The sequence below is a fragment of the Myotis brandtii genome, unplaced genomic scaffold (assembly GCF_000412655.1).
Source record: "Myotis brandtii unplaced genomic scaffold, ASM41265v1 scaffold708, whole genome shotgun sequence".
Lineage (NCBI taxonomy): Eukaryota > Metazoa > Chordata > Mammalia > Chiroptera > Vespertilionidae > Myotis > Myotis brandtii.
The window spans coordinates 3,171,084-3,179,395 of record NW_005370777.1 but is presented as its reverse complement, the minus strand read 5'-3'; positions in this window follow the sequence as shown (position 1 = coordinate 3,179,395).

Here is an 8,312-nt window from a genome sequence, read left to right as displayed (position 1 = left end):
ATAGTAACTTGACCAAGGTCACATAGTGACAGGATTTCAACCTGGGCTGTATGTATCTTTGTGTTTCCTCACAAGGAAATACTTATTTTTCTGTAATATATATATACTATATATATATATAGTAACTTGACCAAGGTCACATAGTGACAGGATTTCAACCTGGGCTGTATGTATCTTTGTGTTTCCTCACAAGGAAATACTATTTATTTTTCTGTTGTAGCTAAGACCAAACAGGACTATGAGTCAAAACCCTTTAGTGAGGAGTGTCCTTTCCCAAGTTCAATTTTCGCCTTTAGTTTAGTAATACTCCTACTAAGGTTGTAGTTAACTTCCTTCCCAACTTCTTTGCTGCTTGATTGAGTCTTGATTCATTGACAGGGTCTTCATGCAGATGAGGAGTCACCACTCATGTAATTGCATTGCTGATCTCACAGGTCTTTGCCTGTTATCACATGTTTATCACAACCAGTGCCATGCTAATCACGTGCTGTTCTTACCTGCCTGCTTACCTGGCCTTCGTAGAGGATGCAGTATGCATGTTCTCCCCAACCCTATTCCTTATTTGATTTCTGCAATGTGAATTCCACTCTTTACCATCTTCCATATGAGTTTCAATTCTGTTATTGCAATTTTAGTTTTCTTAAAAGTTTTCCCTGTTCCAACCAGCTTCTTTTGCACTTGGTTTGTTGTTTTCAGAACTCTTCCTGTTGCCTTGCATTCTTGATCTTTTCTTTCCTAGTGGCTTCTGCTTCGGGTATCACTGAGGGGACAGCTCTTGGACAATATTAGACAGTATCTGCTTGGCTCCCAAACAAATTCTTAGAATTTCTCCTGAGTGTCCCAAGTAAAGCATTTTCAGGAGTGTGTTCTTCCTTTGGGATTTGGATATCTGCCCCCCCCCCCACTCTTTCTTCATGTGATTTTTTAAAAATAAATATATATTTCTTTATTGATTTCAGAGAGGAAGGGAGAAGGAGAGAGAGATAGAAACATCAATGACAAGAAGGAATCATTGATCGGCTGCCTCCTGCACACCCCCTACTGGGGATTGAGCCCACAACCCAGGCATGTGCCCTTAACCGGAATCGAACCTGGGACCCTTTAGTCCGCAGGCTGACGCTTTATCCACTGAGCCAAGCCGGCTAGGGCCTTCATGTGATTTTTTAAGCACCCTCGGGGAAGGGAAGAGGTCTTCCCATAGTGTGCAGCAAGAGAAGAGGAAGGAATGCATCATTCACTATCTAGTTCTTGCCTTAGTGTTTTCTGGGAGTTTCAGTCTAAAGAAATGGAAAAAATTTGGTAGGTTAGAGGAAGCAGCAAGAGTAAGGACAGGGAATAAACAGCCTTTGGCTGCTCAGGCTTGTGGTTCTTCAGACCAGGGTCTGAGGCCCTTCAAGCAAAAACTTTAACCCATGTTTGTGAACCATATATTTGGTTGAAATACTTCTCAGAGTCTAGTAATAGTTGCCTGCAAGTCTTATTTATTTGATGGCTTGTGGGTCTTATACTTTTCTATGAATTTATAAGTATTTTAGCTAGGAATCAGGGAAAGACATATCAAGGGTTGTCAGCCAGACTCCATGTAAATCAGAAGTATTTATCTATAATTTTTAGACCTTGATGAATAGGTTGGATATGCCAAATGACTTATTTCTGGATTTTATAGTGGACTTTAAAATCCCATCAGAAAACACTGTTGGCTCTCCATGGTGGACAGTAGAGTTTAAGTCCCTTTGTCTGGCATTCAAAGCCACCTACAAGTTGCTTTTGCAACTCTCAATCTTGCCACACCCTTATGTGAACCCTGCATTAAAAACAAAACAGTCCACCCTCTATCCAGTTTGGCTCAGTGGATAGAGCGTCAGCCTGCAGATTGAAGGGTCCCTGGTTTGATTCTGGTCAAGGGCACATGCCTGGGTTGCGGGCTCAATCCCCAGTAGGGGGTGTGCAGGAGGCAGCCGATCAATGATTCTCTCTCATCATTGATGTTTCTCTCTCTCTCTCCCTTCCTCTCTGAAAAAAAAAAGAAAAGAAAAGAAAAGACAAAGCAGTCTCCTGAGCTGAACTTTGCAGCACATTTGTGCTCTTGTACCCCTAAATCTTTACTCACAATGTCCCCTGGCTCTTCTCTCCTAGCAGAGTCTGCTCATTTTCCAAGGCCCAGCTCTTGAAATACTCCAGTATTTATGGCCAGACACTGCCTTGGATTGTAGCTGTCTGAGTTCCTGTCTTACCTTTCAGCTCAATTGTGCTTTCCAATCTGACAAGGACCCCACATAGCATTCATGTTTATCCTAAGACACAGCAAACTGACTTGCACAGAGTAGGACCACAATGAAAAGAGAGTTGCAGTAAGAAGGAAAATGAAAGGGCACATAAATAAATAAAGTAAAAAGAAGAGATAAGGCAGGCAGAAAATAGAGATGACAGATATAAGGAAGAAAGGGCAGGTAGACATGGAGGAGTAAGATAGACATCACTTTTTAAAAAAATTCAGAGAGATACATATATATCTTTTATTGAAATGCTTGTTAGCATGCTGATGCCTTCCACATTGGGGTAAAGAGACTGTCTGTTTTTATTTACAAATTGCAAAGCTTATATTAGAAATGAACATTTCCCCCCATGAAATGCTACAGCTTTTGTATTGTGTCAAAGAATGGTTTGTTTTTTTAAAAGTGTTTTAGAAAATCCAGGGTGACTGTCAATTTTCCAATTATTCCTGTGTGTCTCTTTGACATTCAAAATCTAGCATTTTTGCCTAATCTTTGTTACCTGAGAGATTAGGGCTGTCTCATTCCACAATACCTGAAAGATTTTATTTGAGACCAGCATTTATTTTATTATGTGTACATTTTTTCAAATCAAAGCTATCATTTTCTCAAATCAATTAATTTTGTTTTCGTTTTAATTGTCTCATGGTGGGGATTTATAGAAGAAACCAAAAGTAAGTGTGCACAAGCTAGGGAAGAAATTAGTTACCCCTGTTCACAGCCTTTAAGCTGTTCTTTTTAAACCTCCAGAGCCTTAATTCTGGGCTCAGTCATCTCAAAGGCCCACTGAAGCCAGTGTAGGCTGTAGGCTGTCAGGTTACTGCTAGTTCAACACCACCTCATAACAGCTTTTCTTGGGCCAACTGAAACAAAGACTAAATGTGATTTCTAGGCTGTTTTCCACTTTTGCTTACTCTAAGGTTCTAGTCGGTAAGAGATGTAAACATCCAAAGCCTTTGTAATGCATGCCCTTGCTGAACAGGGTAGAATTGACTTTATGGCTTTTTGAATTTACATCATTCCTTTGTGGGAGTGAGTTCTGAACTTTTCGACTGAGTTCACTGCATGGTGACAAACACTAAGGTGGCGATTCTGCAGTCTGGTTAGCAGACATGTTTCTCGCCTTACTACCATCAGGGGCATTTCTAGTGGAGCAGGGGCTGTGCCTGGAACCTCCAGGGAAAGACACTGAGAATGGTGTATGGTCAGGTGTATGGTGGAACAAACTTCCAGTGTTATGGTCAGTTCAGGAAGAAAGAATGTAAAAACCTCCTACATTACTGACAATTTCAGCATTAGAAACTGGGGTGGGGAGTGGGAGGGCACATTTTCCTATACCTTCAAGGTTCTTCTATCTGGTCTGATAATCAAATAAACATGAATAGATTAGCAAGAGAAAATAACCAAATTTAATACATACATAGGTATGAGAACCCTGTATACATGAGAGAGCCAGAGCCTCCACATGCAGAAGTTCAGAGATACCAGTAGAAGGCAGGGGGTGGGGGGACAGGGGACTGAGGTATGTAAGATATACTGAGCTGGGGATGAGGTAATGCACCTTGGAGCTTCTAAGGGTCCTTGCGGTATGATAAGAAGAGCTCAGTCAATAGGAGTTTGTCCTGCCCTATAGATAGGTCAAAGAGGTTATGTCTAATATTAGCTTATTATGGGCAAGACCCCTGATTCAAGTTATTCTAGGTAGTTAAAGGGAAGGGCAGAAGTTTCACTTGAGCCTGAAGCTAAAATTGACTTTAGTTCAAAGTAATCTGCATACCACTGAGACACATCTTGGGGTGGCTCATTCTGAAATGCCACAAAACTAAATAAGAAGGTGATATTACAGCAAAGGAGGTAGAGGGATATAGGGTGTGGGATATGGGGAAGTATAACTCTATAGAAACTCCATTTCTTGAACATGACTCTTTCACCTTTCTGTCCATCTACTACCTTCCTTAATCATTAACCTCTTAGTACATCAGATTCTGGTCAGCATCAAACTATCCCAAGAACAGAGCCTCAGGTCTGTTGACCGCAGAAACAGTCAAAGATAACATCTTCAACTCAGTTGTGTTTCCTTTTTTAAAAATTATAGATGTTTTGCTTTTATTTATTTTCTAAAATATATTCTTATTGATTTCAGAGAGGAAGGGAGAGGGAGAGAGAGATAGAAACATCAATGATGAGAGAATCATTGATCAGCTGCCTCCTGCACACCCCCTACTGGGGATCAAGTCCACAACCTGGGCATGTGCCCTGACTGGGAATCAAACTCTGACCCACTGGTTCATAGGTCGATGCTCAACCACTGAGCTACACTGGTTGGGTCTCAGTTGTGGTTATACCCCAGGCCCATGAAAGCAGAAAGATCCTACTGACCACACCCTCATAAACTAGACAGAACATTGCCATGGCTGACCTCAGGACCTGATACAATGATCAACTACTCCCTACCCTGGTCCCAACCAATCAGTTGAGACGTAACCTCAACTCCTTTAATCTCCACGATGAATAGTTTTTTTCCCCTGTCTATAATCTGTCTCCTTGCAGACCGTTGAATAGCTAGGTTTTACGACACTAGCTTGGTACAATTTTCTTAACTAATAAACCTCTACTTTCTTTGCTGCAAACTCCTGTTTGCATTTTATTGGGTTTGATGTATACAGGCAAATGGACCCTGTAGCCAGGTGCAGAGACCCACGAGCCTGGTACACCAGGAGAAGGAATCAGGAATTTGAGCTCAGAGAACAAGGAGAGTCCATGAAATAATGAGAGTAAAGGTAGCAGGTACCTGAGGATTCACTTTGGTAACTGTAGCCTGGCACGGCATTTAGAAGGTCCTTAAGTCAGGGCTGCCGCTAGTGTAAACAGAGCCCCTGCATGACTTAGAAATAGGCCCGGATGGATGATGTTTTCATCACCTGTTGCTGCAAAACCAACCACTTCAAAGCAGGGTAGCATAAAACAACTATTTTATTATGCTCACAGACCCTGTGGGTCAGGCATTTGGACAGGGCCCAGCAGCAATGGGTTGCTTCTGATCCACAATGTCTGGGTATCAGATGGAGTGACTAGAAGCCTGGAGGTAACACAACAGCTGTGTACCATCTAGAGGTGCCTTCAGATAAACATTTGCTGGTTGATGTTAGCTGTCCGCCAGGATCTTAGCTCAGACTGTCAGGCGGAACACCTGTACCTGTCATCTCCACGGTGCCTGGGCTTCCTCATGGCATGGTGGCTAGGTTCTGAGATTGAATGTCCAGAAGGCAGGAAGAGAGAGGTGCCACTTTGTCTCTTCTATTATTCTATTGATTGAGCAGTAATAAACTTAGATTCAAAGGGAATGGACCATAAATTTCACTTCTTGATAGGAGTTTCCAAGAATTTGAAAGCCATTTAAAAGAAATCTTTATTGTTGAAATTATTACATATATCCTTCTTTCCCCACATTGACCTCTTCTAGCCCACCTCTAGCCCCTGCCCCAGGCCTTCACCACACTGCTGTCTGTGTCCATGGGTTATACATATATGCGTACAAGTTCTTTGGTTGATCTCTTCCCACCCCCCCCCCCCCCTACCCCTTGTCCCACCCACCCAACTCTGCCTTCCCGCTGAGATTCCACAGTCTGGAAGCCATTTTTAAAATCACCACTTGCTAATTAGAAAATGATGTTCTCTCTTGGAAGACATATCATTTTCAGGCAAAACAGAAACAAAAACAAAAAACACACAACAACAACAACAACAACAACCCCACTATTACCCCTTTCTCCAAATATAGGTAGCCCCGCACCACAAAGTTTGGACCCAGCCCCACTCAATACCTTCACTGGGAGCCCTTGTGCAGTTTACTACCTGCACAACCATACACAGAGGCCCCGGGCTCAGTCCCAGGTACTCACTTCTTCTCTGCCACTCCTCAAAAGTGAAAGGAAAACAACCTTTTGCCATGCAACTTTCAGCCTCTTCCTTAAATCTTATTTTTGCATATTGTGTTTGACTCCATTTACTTAAAATTATTATTTTTTTGTTCCGTGGCTTGTGCTAATTTCCAGCTTTTCATGGTTGGTCTTTTAGAAAATGACATTACATTACTTGTCCCTGTATATTCTCTTGTTTTCTACCTTATTTTCCCCATCCCTTCTTGGAACATACCAGTACTTCAGGTGATACAAATAATAGGTATTGTTTCTAAAAGACCCAGTTTTAGTGATTTGTATTTTCTATTTTGGATCCTTTTGGGGGGTGGCAAACATTTTAAACGTATTAATCTACTTTTTTCTTAAAAACTTCCAAGTTTTAAATGTTTATCAAGTCAGAGAAGTTTAAAGATTTTTAAAAAAATATTAAATCACCTTATATGTTTGAACCTTCCCCTAAATCTTTCCTGAAACAATTTACATTAAAAGAAAGTGGGCAAGGAAATAAGTTAAAGATCATGTGTTCTGGTGAGAAATGGTTACTGGGATAAAATTAATTGCACTATAAATAGGTGAAGAATCGGAAAATGGGCTAGTTTTGCATATTCATGATCCCACTGAGGAGGGGATGGGAAGGTGATGAAGAGAATTTGGGGCAGAATACCATCTTGTGCCAGCCACCAGCTGACCCTGCTAGCCAAGGACAGCTTTGGATACTGCATAGACAAAGGAGGAAGTCAGAGGGAGAAGGGCTGGAGGCCTCATTTGAGGAAGAAAGGACATTCATATAAATGGTAACACTCAAGAGTGACTTCTAACCAATGGCCTTTGCAGCCAAAATCTTTTGTGGATCCACATCTCCTCTTCTCTTTCCTTTCTGGATGAAGAGATCTTGATCATGTTAGGAGAAGGAAAAATGACTTCAGGAATCATCAGTAGAAAAACTGGCTTTAGACTGAGAATCATCTGAATATTCAAATTCTAAGAGTGGAGTATTTTGGTCATTGAAAGATTGTAAAGGAATACATTCTGTTTATTACATATTAAATGTAAGGGGCTCTTTTTAAAGCAAATGGAAAATTCATGCAGATAGCAGTTTGTGTTCCAAAGTGCTGACTTTTGGAAAATTCCAGGTGAAATCAAAAAGACTTACTATTTTAAATGGGCCCCCAGGGATTCAAGCTAAAGGTTTTACTTCAGCAAGCCCTATGGACAAATATCTGTTTCCTCTGGATATCAGTAACTTCACAACACCAGAGAAACACTGCCTTCCTGGGCTGCAATCCCCCTAGGAGCAGAAGGAAGATTGGCATGATCAGGCCTGAGGTACTAGTGAGATGGCAATTGAGGCTGGAGAAATCCTTTGTTTTCTTGTTCTGGTTGTCTGCCTACGGGTTGTAGAAGGGACAATGAAATACCCTTATTTCAGCTGCTCTCCAATGTGAATTTCAAGACCTGGCCTCTCTTCCTTTAATCCACTTACAAGAGTATAATATTGTTAGATATTTGTCTACTAGATGACTCTGTCCTAATTAATCTATTTTTACCCTTGCTTGCACAGTTTTTTTTTAACCCACTTAAGAAATGTGAAAAAGACTACTGATTTTTTAAAGCTCTGCTCTTCAATGCACCATTGAAGACTCAGGTTGAAAGCACTTTTTGAGGGGTGTGATATTAGTATAATAGCTTATCTCATCCACTTACGGCACCATTATTTTGTGTACCATTAAGACAGGAAAAACCCCCACAAAAAACCCTGGCAATTAATTGTGAGATACCAGATGCTATCGATTGTAAGATGCATTCTGATTTCAGAGATATTAAAAGGCAAAAGAATATCTTAGAATCAATGAAATAAGATGTGCATACTTGTTTTTTCATCATTATATACACACATACAATTTTATATACAGTATTCTAATGCAGTCTATTTAGTCTTGTTTCCCCCACCTATTGCTGCTTTATCTATCATCTATTTATCATCTATCTATCTATCTCTCTATTTATCTATCTATCACCTATCATCTAACATTTATTTATCTATCCATCTATCTCATGTAGTTAAATATACACACACACACACACACACACACACACACACACACACACACTAGAGGCC